The sequence below is a fragment of the Macrobrachium rosenbergii genome, chromosome 48, assembly GCF_040412425.1.
Source record: "Macrobrachium rosenbergii isolate ZJJX-2024 chromosome 48, ASM4041242v1, whole genome shotgun sequence".
Classification (NCBI taxonomy): Eukaryota; Metazoa; Arthropoda; class Malacostraca; order Decapoda; family Palaemonidae; genus Macrobrachium; species Macrobrachium rosenbergii.
The window spans coordinates 14,888,002-14,902,018 of NC_089788.1; positions in this window are offsets into that span (position 1 = coordinate 14,888,002).

Consider the following 14,017-nt stretch of genomic DNA (forward strand, 5'->3'; position numbering starts at 1 on the left):
AGAAGGGATTTGTGAGAACAGGTGCTAGTGGGCCCTATGGTCATAAAAATCGTTAATATAAAAGAGGTTCGAGACAGTTAGTCCGGACGCTAAAGACGTCACGTACCACCTCAAAGTTGCGACCAAGGTACGTTCATTTCTGCACACATACGCGTGAGCTTGCCGAGAGAGGTTGACCCGAGGCTGGATGAAGGCAAGTCTCAATGTTCTTTATCTCCCAAAGACTATTGTTACTATGCACACTAAATTAAATTGATGCATAATGCGTTTTACTGTATAGCGATGTTGTATTTCTGACCTTGTATTCGCACACCCGCACACACACATATACATGTTTATATGTATATATATATATATATATATATATATATGGTATATATATATGTATATATATATATAATATATATATATATATGGTATATATAATCAGTTTATACAAGCGTTTATCTACACATGCAGTATCTGTACGTATATAAGCGCAAACATTTCAGCTATAATTGTATTTAATTTTTGTTCAAGTTAACAAGAACACCGTGTGTGGGTGTGTGTACAGTAGATGATCGTTCAGACTCACAATACCCTTTCTGTGTAGGTGGATGAAGATGCCACGTTGCACGATTCAACTTTGAAAATAGGAATGTTGAAGGGATCATTGCGTTTATTTTTTCTCTCACACCACTCCCGTCAGCGAAAACAGGTGAGCGCATTGATCTATCTATCACTCCATCTATCTGTCTACTGTATACAGATAGATGGATTAACATATAAATATTTATGTGTGCGCGTATATATATGAGTGTATGTGTATACATTAAAGTGTTATACTTGTTCGCAAGAACTAGGGAATGTTCAGAAAACGGAAAATTTTTTTTTCGTCACATTTACTCTTATTTAAGACTGGTATACAATAATTAAGTCACATCTGTCGCTTATCAAAATTGTTGTCGTATGTGAGGAAGGAACCCAGACTAACCATCATGCACTGATCCATCTCACGTGAATACGCCTCACGTGTTTCCCTTCCTCTTGGGATTGCGGTCTCTGTTGCCGAATTCTGGCCCCCTTCTAGAACCTTACCCTCTCTCCTCTCCTACTTCATAGCTACTCAGCACAGTCATTAATGTGGAGAAGAATGGGGAACGCGATCCAATCTGCGACTTTATCGTTAATTTTCTGACGATTTCCTCCTGACAATGGCGCCTTTCACTTCGTGTTTTGTCCTTTTCCCACTCGAGTTCAAAACTTCCTCATCTATATTCTTCCTAGCCCCTTTCCTTCCCTTCTCCCTCGCTGGGATTTCGCCCACTGGCTTTCTTAGCTACGCTGTTTTTCCTCACGCCCTATGTATAGGTGACAACCGTCATGGCCGAGGAATGTGATAAAGTTGACAGCACTATCTATTTATACGATCTGTTTTCGGTTGGGGAAACGCTTTAAACTCACAAATTGAAGAACGTTTGTATCAGCCAAGCACGTAAAATCTTGATTTTCTGTCAACAGATTCATAGATCTAACTTTTTTGTTTACGAGTATAATTAAAGTACTGATTGTTGCTATATTTTCCTCCGTCGGAAGCCTCGTCAAGAGATTTCATAATTAGCGTCTCTGTGCTTTAAGTAGCATGAAAGCAGAAAGCATATTTTGCTGTGAGAACGCAGACATATTTAATTTTAGTATATATAAGAATAAAGTATGTATGTTGGTGTTCCAAGCACTATAATCGTGATACCTTCAGAGCACAGTTATAAAACATTCAACGAGGCGACTTGAATGCGACTGGTTCAGTTCCTTGTCGCTAATAATATTCACACAGTAGAACTGACTGCCTCAGTTTATTCTCGTCCATTAATCAGAGAGCAAAATACTCTTGAGATTTCCCACCTTTAAATCTTCAGTTTCTTCTCTCCAGAGTTACGAAACCACAGCCTCCCTCATCCCCCAACCAACTTCCCTCCCCGCCCGCCTCCCTGTTTGGCATTTTCGTTGAAGATGTCAGGATCCCTTCGGGTGAAAAGTCTACTGATGGGCTCAGTTTTGTTTGTCGCACCAGTTGAGTTACAGCAGATGACGTGGAAGTATTTGGCAGCTCTTTCCGTGTTTACCATTGCAGACGGCAGCCGCCGCCGCCGCCGCCGACCAAGAAGTCGGGTTTGACTCGTGTCAGGTCGACTTTTTTTTTCTGCTGCAGCATTATATAAGAACCAACAGCACCACATCCCTGTTATGTGGTTATCTAGATTAGGTTTGTTATGGTTGCTTCATGCTATTGTCCTCTGCCTTGTGTTTTTCACGTTTAGAACCTTTACTGAAAGCTGATGTGCCATTGTCAATATTGTGCCTAGATGATATGAGGACAATAGTCCATTGTACCTTTGTGACCAAAGCATGCTGGAACAGTGGTATAGATTTTTAGATATTGTTGACCTTACACATAAATGATCATTACATATCAATATTTTCAGGAAGATGAAGGCGGTCGTCATGACCACTGGCTACTCGGTTAATATTCATTCATTCCGGCATGGATTTACTACACAACATTTTCTCACTGAACTCTAGATTCTTATGCTTTGGAGAAAAAAATTAGCAGATTTTTCTCATTTGACAGTCTCGTGTGAGGTAACTTTGCACAGGTTTCCATAAATATTATCCGTCTGAAAATATATGGTTTTGCTTTATTTTAATAAAATAAGACTCTTGCCTGCACAATCAGACTCTATTCAGTCCTCCAGCTAATTTGGGGTACACTCCCCCTCTGAGCTATTGCAATGGCATGTAAAGGAAATGTGACCTTTGATTCACTGAGAGATAAGCTTGGTATGGAATTAACAAATTACTATATTGTAGGAAGAAAGACTTTTCCACAAAAAACTCTATATCTAAACTGACCTGTTATAGGCATGTTCGACCTTGTTATCAACGTTTAACTCATATGAACACAAGTACATACACACACACAAACACACACACACACTCACACACATATTTATATATATATATATATATGTGTGTGTGTGTACGCACGTGCATACATACATGTACATACACATACATGTGTGTGTTTGTGTATTATATATATATATATATATATATATATATGTATGTATGTATGTATGTATGTATGTATGTATCCATATATATATATAATATATATATGTATATATATATATATATATATATATATATATATATATATATATATATATATATATATATGAATATAAAGGCCACACACACACATATATATATATATATATATATATGAATATAAGAATATATATATATATATATATATATATATATATATATATATATATATATATATATATATATAAACATATATATATATATATATATATAAAGAAAGAACGACATAAGATTCAAATTTAGACACAGTAACCGGATACTTGCCTCATTCCTGTGTTTGTAGTTCAAAGGGGGGAAATAGGTTTTCTAAGTCCCATTCTATACTGCTCTTTAAAACATCATCGGCTAATTTAGTTAATACTATGTAGAGGATGATGACGAGAGGGTAAAGTAAAGGCTAGTAGTAAACTTGGAAAAATTCAGCCCATAAGTCTCAAGTTCAATGTAGGGAGCATTCTCACTCATCCTAAGTTCAATGGAATAAGTTTGCTCACTTGTCAGAATGGTAAAGTTTTCAAATGTTTTTAATTCTTACTTTCAATGTGATAAGCTTTCTACGTTTAAGATGTTGTCATGCAACGCAATTCCAATATGGTAAGTATCTTAAATTCAACATGGGGAGCTTCCTCACTCATCCTAAATTTATTAGGTCAATTTATCTCAAACATCTCAAGTTCGGTATTGTAATCATTCTCACCCATCCCTAAATTCAGCTTGGTTACCTTTCCCAAATGTCTTAAATGAAATAGATGAAGCTTTCCCACACATCCTGATTCGGAAAGGCAAATAGTCTCCCACTCCTGAATTCAGTATGTTAACGTTTCACATACCTGAAATTCAGAAAGGTAACGTTTGTCACCTATCCTAAATTCCCTGCGTTGATTTTTCTCACCTGTCCTCAATTCGTTATGGTAAACTTTCTCACATTTCTAAATTCAGTAAGATAACCTATCTCACATATGAGAAATTCAGTATGATAACCTTTCTCGCCCATCCTAAATTCAGTATGGCAACTTTTCTCATATATCCCAAATTCACTGTGTTAAACTTATTCATACTTCATAAATTAGGTATGACCGGGTTATTCAGTATTGAATTTAGCATGTGTGAATAACATCCTAAATTCAGTTTCTCCTTTACGCCGAGTTTCTGCAACATTCATAACAATTATTGATATCCATGTTTGATGATGTAGTACTCGGTAACAATATTAATGTTGATTAATAATGTTAAGTAATGAATTTATTCATTAATGTAAAGTTATGTTATACAATATAGGATGATAAAGAGCCCTTGTTTATGTAAAATAAAGTACCCTCTGTAGTTCTTGGCAATAGCGCTGCATGAACAATATACTGAACATTGCTTATTTCTATTTACAAATGTTTGTAGATGTTTACTTGTGTATGCTTACTTGTGCGTACCTATCGTTTAGGTGGTCATGAACCTATATATATATATATATATATATATATATATATATATATATATATATATATATATATATATATATATATATATATATATATATATATTTATATATATATGTATATATATATGTATATATATATATATATATATATATATATATATATATATATATATATATATATATGCCCACATACCACATACATACATCTGCGCATATAAGTTCTTTTACATCTCTACCTTTATCCTCCCCACTGGGGCTCTGCCTCAGTAATTTTCATGGGTCTATATATATATATATATATATATATATATATATATATATATATATATATATATATATATATATATATATATATATATATATATATATAAATGGATATAAGCATGTTGTTCCAGCATACCTCTGAAACGCATTGAGCAATTTCGACCAAACTTGGTATACATATGACTTACTGTTTGGAAAAGAATACCTTGGGGGTAAGACATCACTAGCACCAAAGGGCACCGGAGGGAGGGGGGACGGCTTCCCTGAAACGGGGCTGGTTATGGCCGTAGACTTAGTAACTTTACGAGTTTATCATACCTAATTTCGGTATACATATCACTTACTGTCTGCAAAATACTGTGGGGGTAAGGCATCAATGGTACCAAAGGGGTGGGGTTTGGGAAGGGGGTGACAAAGAGAGAGAGAGAGAGTGAGAGGGAGAGGAAGCGAGAGAGAGAGAGCAGAGTGGGTGTTAGGGAGAAGAAGAGGGAAAGAGACGGGGAGGGTTGGAGAGAGAGAGAAAGAGAGGGAGAGGAAGTGAAAGAGTGAGAGGGAGAGGAAGTGAGAGAGGGAGTAGAGCGGGTGTTTGGGAGAAGAAAGAGAGAAAGAGACAGGGAGGGTTGGAGAGAGAAAGAGAGAGGGAGAGAGTGAGAGAAAGAAATAGTGAGAGGGAGTGGAAGTGAGAGAGAAAGAAAGAGAGTGAGAGGAAGTGAGAGAGAGAGAGAGAGAGAGTAGAGGGGGTGTTAGGGAGAAGAAAGAGGGAAAGAGACAGGGAGGGTTGGAGAGAGAGAGAGAGAGAGAGAGAGAGACAGAGAGAGACAGAGAGAGAGAGAGAGGGAAAGGAAGTGAGAGAGAGAGAGAGAGAGAGAGAGAGAGAGAGAGAGAGAGAGAGAGCAGAAGGGGTGTTAGGGACGAGAAAGAGGGAAAAAGTTACAGAGAGAGAGAGAGAGAGAGAGAAAGTTTATTGGTTGTCATGTAGAGTTATCCCGGCCAGCACTAGGTTGGCCAGCTAGTGTATATATATATATATATATATATATATATATATATATATATATATATATATATATATATATATATATATATATATATATATATATATATATATATAGTGTGTGTGTGTGTGTGTGAATTCTTGTATATTTTGGAAAAACAGGTAACTCCCTTTTTTTGATACTTCAAAGGTTTCTCAAATTAGCATTGGTTTAGCACCATATGTATTTGATAACTTAAGTTATTTTTATTACCTAAATCCTCTATTCGTTATTTTCCCCTAATCATTTAGTTTTGCTTCAATCAGCAAAAACTAATTTTTCTGATAATATGTTTGATTATTCAAATATATCAGTATTGTTTTTAAACACTTAGTTCCTTTTTATATTAAATTTTTATGCGTTTTTATAACTGCCCATGCATATACATATTGGACACAGACAGTTCCATTTTCTCAAGTTCTTTCCTTACACAATAAAAAAAAGCATATATTTTTTTGGTAACAGCAAAAATTCATACTAGATGATCAATATTTTAATGCTATATCGTTTGACGAGAAATGATAATTTATTTTGACATGATTTGCTCTAATGCATTTTTATCTATTTATTAATTTATTTTTTCCTTTTGATAAGTGAGATCTCTTCTTTCTGTATTTCCCTTTACCTTTTCTTATTCCCTAACGAACACCGTATTCTTTGGAAGCTTGGTTTCAATTCAGTGGCCCCTGTGGGCTTCTTCCATATGAATAGGGTTCATCTTCTGAATAATTATAATAATTATAGTTTAAAGAAAGCAACATACATGATGCGTACTTTCACCTGTTTCGATACCTGAATTACCTACGATTTTTACAAAACAAAGAAAAAACTATAAAAACAGGAGCTCGATTCTCTTTCTTAATTTGATACTGGGCATTCGGGAAACGTCCTGGGAGATAATTCTCGAATCCTGGAGAACTTTATAAATACCTTGGCTATTTTCAGTCCTGTGACGCCAGGAAGGAACTTGGGTTGGCGATAGTCTATGATAGTTTTGGTGGTGGTAGTGGTAGCAGTGGTGGGAGTTGCTGTCTTTGTTGTTGTAGTTGGATGAAATCTTAATAATATTGGTAATAGTTGTTATACAAGTAGTAGTTACACAGAATGTTTTGGTGGTGGTACTGGTAGTGATAGTGTTAGTTGTCACTGTGGCAGTCATACAGATAGTGGTGGTGGTAGTGGTAGTCGTAGTTGCAACCGTAATAAAAGAACATTCATCCGTAATACAGATGGTGGTGGTGATAGTGGTAGTGTTAATTGTTGTTGTTATCTTCATAAATGAACATTTGCTGGTAATATACATACGATATATATATATATATATATATATATATATATATATATATATATATATATATATATATGTGTGTGTGTGTGTGTGTGTGTATTACCAGCAAATGTTCATATCTTTACATGTATATATATAATGTATATAGGCTATATACTATATATATATATATATATATATATATATATATATATATATATATATATATATATATATATATATACACACACGCGCAAATATATATATGTATTTCCAGCAAATGTTCATGTATTAAGATAACAACAGCAATTAACACTACCACTATCACCACCACCCTTTGTATTACAGCCAAAATGACAACTAACACTATCACTACCAGCACCACCACCAACATAATGTATACTTGCACAACTACTATAACCACTATTATATATACATATATATATATATATATATATATATATATATATATATATATATATATATATATATATATATATATATGCTTATTTAAGCGTTTAAATAAAACCTTTAGGCTAGTATTTACTCTGTAAGAAAATAAAAGCTATTGCCAGTGCTTTCATTTTTTTACTGAGAATCAGAACGGGAAATTGTGTGGCTGATAATTTCATTTCGATCCACTGAAGGGCTTCCAGACGTCTCACAAATTCATCTCCATTTCATGAATGTGAATTTTTATTCACATGGAGAGCACGTACACGATCAGCATATTAGTTAAAATAACGTTGATATAAACACAGTATTCATGCAGCTTTAATTGTAATACAACGCAGATATTCAATTTTCTTATGAAGAACAAGCGTTCATGCATGTACATTAATAACTTATTTATGTGTGTATTGACATATATACGTCGTACACGCATATGAAAAAATGAACTTAAATCTTCGAAATGTTTATGATGGAATGTTTAGACATGCTAAACAAGCCTTGAGTGCCTTTAAGCATCTCTTACAAAAAAAAAAAAAAATGCCCGAAGTTTCTTCGGCGCGATCAAGTTTTCTGCACAGCCGCTACAGTATATAATCAAAACCGCCGAAAATAGATCTGTCTTTCGGTGGTCTCGCTATAACGCTGTGTGAGCCGCGGCCCGTGAAACTTTAACCACCGCTCGGTGGTGGCCTATCCCAAATCGTTGCCAGAAGCACGATTATGGCTAACTTTAACCTTAAATAGAATAAAAACTACGGAGGATGGATGATAACATACCAATTTGCAGCCCTCTAGCTCAGTAGTTTATAAGATTTGAGGGCGGACAGAAAAAGTGCGGACAGAAAAAAGCTCGGACAGAATAAAGTGCGGACGAGCAGACAAAGCCGGCACGATAGCTTTCTTTTACAGAAAACTAAAAATCTAGTAATTAGTTTTTCGTAATTCTTTTTCCTCTTACGTCATATGATTTATTTCTCTAAAAGACCGATAACTTGAGAAGGAAAGCGATAATGGATGAGACTGCATTACCTTGGATTAAAGATTCTCTTATTAATTAGCAAAGATGCCATTTGAAATGACAATTTGAACTTTCTTTTGATAGACAAAATTGATTTATTTAAAAGAATTGTCTAATTTACTAATATTTTCATCTGTCTGTTAATCTAGCAGTGCAGTTTTGATTCATCTTCGGGTTCTGCCTGACTAAAAGTTATTTTCCAGTTGTGAAAAAGTTGAAGCAATGAATTTATACGCACTGACTTTATGCACTTTGTGGCTCCTCTTATATATTTTTTGGCGTCATTCATGATATTTTATTAAAGAGTAGCCAGTCGAATTCTCTACTTCAGCTGTCACCATTGCTTTTTGTTTGCTATACTAGCAAAAAATAAGAGGTAAATAAAATTTTCCTTACTAAAGTGAGTCATTCTCTCTCTCACACCTACTCTCTGTCACTAACAAACTCATGCCAGCTCAAACAAATAGTCATGCATGAGCAAATAAATTTGAATACTGTTAGTTTTTGTCATTGAAATTTCCTTCAAAGAGCATTACCGTAATTTAGCAGTGACGAAATATGGCTGAGTTTTCAAGTGTTACTGGAAAGCACAGAAATTTTGTTTGTATTCACAAGCCTTTGAGAATCAAACGAAAACATCGCTACTCAAAAGGAACGCGCAGCCATCGCAGTGCCAGCAACAATAATCAACAAAATTATTTAGTTTATACGTTTGTAAACATTCCGCTGAATTTACGTCGTTGGATCTTATTGCGTTTTAAAACGGAAGTCGGCATGCTCGAGAGAATGATGTATAGTTCTTGAAATTGTGTGTTTTCGTCTCCATTCATCTTGTAATCAATAAGATCACAAAGACTAGAGGAAGAGATAAATTTTCATGACTAATAATATCAGTTTACCATACCCAGTAAGTTGAAGTGGGAAATTTGACATTCCGTTGGTGAATGGGTTAATTAACTTGTTAGAACGGCTTAATTACGTGTTGTTCGACCATACGAATGATAATTTCACTTATGAAAACCAGTTTAATCTGATCTATAAATGTTTGTTTTTATTTTTCTTACTTTTTTGCGGCTGTTCATTATTATTATTTTTATGTATTCTTGTTTTCTAATTGTCAGTATAAGGGATCATTTTCTATAATAAATGCAAGATGTCTTACCCAGACCTTTATAAAATATTTATTATTAATCCTGTAAAAAGCAAAACAAATATATATATATTATTAGTTAATAATACAGTAGCTTTTCGTCGCAGAACGTTCGAAAATTATGATTTTTGGTTTTCTGGAAAGGAAAACTACTGAGAAGGCTTTGTCTGTCCCCCTGCACTTTTCCTGCCCGCCCTCAGATGTTCAAAAACTACTGGAGCTAGGGGGCTGCAAATTGGTATGTTGATCAATCACCCTCCAGTCATCAAACATATAAAATTGCAGCCCTCTGGCCGCAGTATATAGGACATGCCACCACCGGGGCCATGATTAAAGTTTCATGGGCCGCGGGTCATGCATTATACCGAGACCACCGAAAGATAGATCTATTTTCGGTAGTTTTGATTATACGCTGTACAGAAAACTCGATTGCGCCGAAGAAACTAAGGCGTATTTTTTTGTGTTATTCATATTGTAACAGAAGAAATGTTAATTTCACCCAGGTTCGTGAAAAAGCTTTCCATTCTTATGATAACTTCTAATTAAGCTCTAAGTCATTTGTTTATAATATGGCAACCATATTATAAAAGGGAAGATTCATGTGTACTGAATGACAAACACCAATCGTATATTACCGACTGCCATCTTGACTTTGATGAAGCCAGTGTATTTTTTGCAAATAATCAATTAGTGAATCACTTTTGGAGGTATTTAATTTATCTGTTTGTTCATTGTATTTATTTATTTTCTTTATTTTCTACAGCGGCGTTATACGATTTCTGGTCTTCATTTCACTGCTATACTCATCCGAAGCAAAAATATTTCTTCAACCCTTATATTCTGGTCGTTGTAATAGTGTTGTACGAATGATAACCGTGATTATTTACCCACAATATTAGCATATTAAAGCACTGCAGATGGCATTAAACTCAAGTGTTTACACCCATGTTTTTACCAGCACGATCTTGGTTACCTGAATAAACTTAGCTCTGAAATCGATGGTGGGTTGCATCACCGCCCGAATGCCAGACGGCATCATCCTTGTGTAATGACGTTCAAGAAGCTTTGTGAATGATAAAACTTAGGTCACTAACAGCCGCTATTAATGTCATTTCCTCCAAATATACGATTTTCTGCCGCAGAATCGTATTGACAAGCAGCCTCGTATAGCGATTCGCTCCTGTTTTCTCTGGGGGGAATACTGCCTGTGCCTTCGCGCTGTTCTTCGGGTATGGAGCCTCCCTTCCCCGACAAAGGCACCGAAGAATGCTGGATAGGTCGTCTTTAAAATCAGCTAGAGGCCCCACGATGTCGCCCGTAGAAATAAATGCGCACAAGAGTTACCACTTACACGGAGATGAGACGCAGTTACGTTGTATACGTTCGTAGAGATATGTACGTGTTGTGTATGCATGCGTTTTATGTGTGTGTATATATATATATATATATATATATATATATATATATATATATATATATATATATATATATATATATATATATATATATATATATATATACATATAAATATATCTGTATGTATGTATATTATATATACAAATATATACAATGTGTCTATATATATAATTGGCAGATATATACATGTGTGTATATATACTGTATATATAATGTGTTTGTGTTTTTCCCTTTAAAAGCGGTGGCCTGAGGAGGTTCTACCCTCAAGTTCGTAAGCAAAGCAAATATGCCTATTAAAAATGGTATTCTTTGTCCATCACCCGTCCAGGTACTAACTAGACCCCTGTTTCTCAGTTTCCCCGATTGTAAGACCAGGGTTTTAGCAAACAGGGTATTGTATTGTTGTTGGCAGTTATATATACAGTGCATACACACACACACACACACACATACATATATAATACTTATGAGAAATAACACTCTCCCTTTGTTGTTTCTCCTTTGTTTTCATGGTGGGGTACATCGATATATACTGTTTTCGTGACTGAACCCAATACAACTAAATATATTATGTATATATATATATATATATATATATATATATAAAATACACACACATATGTGTATAGATAGACAGATAGCTAGATATGTAGACAGATGGAGAGACATATGAAACGAGAGAAACGTCACTAATCCAGATGCCTTATATCTTCAACTTTAAAATGATGTAACTGAAGGGCAGAAACGAACCCACGAATTTCACAAACACGAGACTCGTTCCTCTCTCCCTGCGGCTCTCGTATTTGTATTGTCATGTGCCTCGTGACCTTGAGACAAGGGAGAAGGTTGGAGTATGGGAAGGGTAATGCGGGGTCGGGGGTGGGGTTGGGGGTGGGGGGGAGCTTCCGCTAGAGTGCCGTTCGATCAATAACCCTACCAGGCACTGGCACTGACATCCGCTCCTTTCCCCACCCCCCTTCCCCCTCCTCCTCCTCCTCCTCCCATTACCTCCCCCCCAACCCCCCATCATCATTACCCCTCTTCAGATGAACAGCAGTTCCCTTGCTGGCATCCAGGGAAAATCCTCCTCCCCTTCTCTTGACTCGTTTGCTGCTTATGTGGGATCCCTTCTTCGGTTCCCTTCTTTCTTTTTATTCCTCTCTTGAAAACTGACTTATCCCTGACAGGTGCGACGACAGGTGACATTCAGCCAGTCAGTGCATATTTCGTATCGTCGTTAGTGTTTTGGAGACACTGTTCTTTCTTATCAATGCATGCGAGATGCTTTAATTTTTACCAGGCACCTGTGTGCATATGTTAGAATTGGGATTCTTTTACCTTTTCAAAAAGAAAATTCATTGCATATTGCCCACGCAAAAATTAAGTCATCAAAATCATCACTATTATTGTATTGGGGGAGTTTTCCATTGTATTTTATCAGGATCACTCGGGAACAGAATGGTTGGCTTCTCATGAAAATGTATGCCAATTTCGGACATAAACCAGAAATCCAATTTTATTTTAGTGGCGTGGATGCCGGTTTGGACAAGAATTCTAATAAAGGTTTTAGGATGATTAGCAGTGTCTTATACATTTAGCATATTTTTGTTATTTGCCGTCTGATCCACATCCAGCATGAGAACAGCTTTTCATGAGTATTAAGAGAACATCAACCTTGGGTTAAGAACAAATCTATTTGACATCAGCTATGGTCCAGATCCGTTTAGCGAGACTCACCAGCATTAAGTAAACCAGTTATGCACAATTTTGATACGAATAGGACATTTTCCGGAAAGTTATGCATTTGGAATCTGGATCCAGTTCTGAATCAAATCATCGACTCGATGGGACTTTTGGCCGCACGATGAGGACTAGATTCATAGCATAAGCTCTTAAGGTAATTTTGGGCTCGGGACTTGGAGCAAGACCAAAAACACTCATGAGAGATTCTTGCACTCTGGATTTAGATCTGTTAAAGCCATACAGATAAGAAGAACTTTCGGTATCTGGATCTAAATATGGATTAAATCATAAACTCTCAGGAACTTTAGGTTCAGGATAAGGATTAAAACATAGAGACTCTCAAGGGAAGTTTGGCCTTATGATCCGAATCAGGGTCAAAGCATAGACTTTTGACCTGTGGGGCTTTTGGACTATGGATCTAGAATTCTAGATCCATATCAAATACAAAGACTTTCAAGGAATTCCTAGAAAGTCAATAATGAACTAAAATCCAACCATCTTTAGTCCGTTCTCAGAAGAAGAGCTGTATCGGTTGTTGTTGTTGTTGTTGTTGTGGTGGTGGTTGTTGTTTGGTGTTTTGTTTCTTTTTATTTACTTATTAACTGTGGAAATATTGTAAAATTGAGGAGAGGGAGCAACATGATTGATGGGGACACTATTTAGTTTAATTACCAGACAAACCGTAGCAAAATTGCCCTAACCTTACGTAACCTAACTGAACCGCGATTAGCTCATGGTTCTGCCTCTGGAAATGCTGGTCACTCAGAAACTCCTCTAATTTCCAGGCACGCTTAAACTTGAAGTGTTTTTTCCCGTAAAACCTTGAATCTTTGAAGAAGCTTTTTATTTTACCTAATATTGTTCGAAGGAATGTATCAGTTCATTATTGCTTGAGAATTTTTGCCTTCTTTAGAAATTGCTAGTTGTTATCACTTAAATGTTACTATCTTAAGGTTTCATGGATTGTAATGTTTTTATCAGATGTTGAATAGTTGTCTCCTTAATTCCATTTTTTTATTCGTATTTGTATATCATAAAGTTACTATATATAGGTTTTCAGAATTTCAGATATTTTTAGATTTTCAGAGCTTGG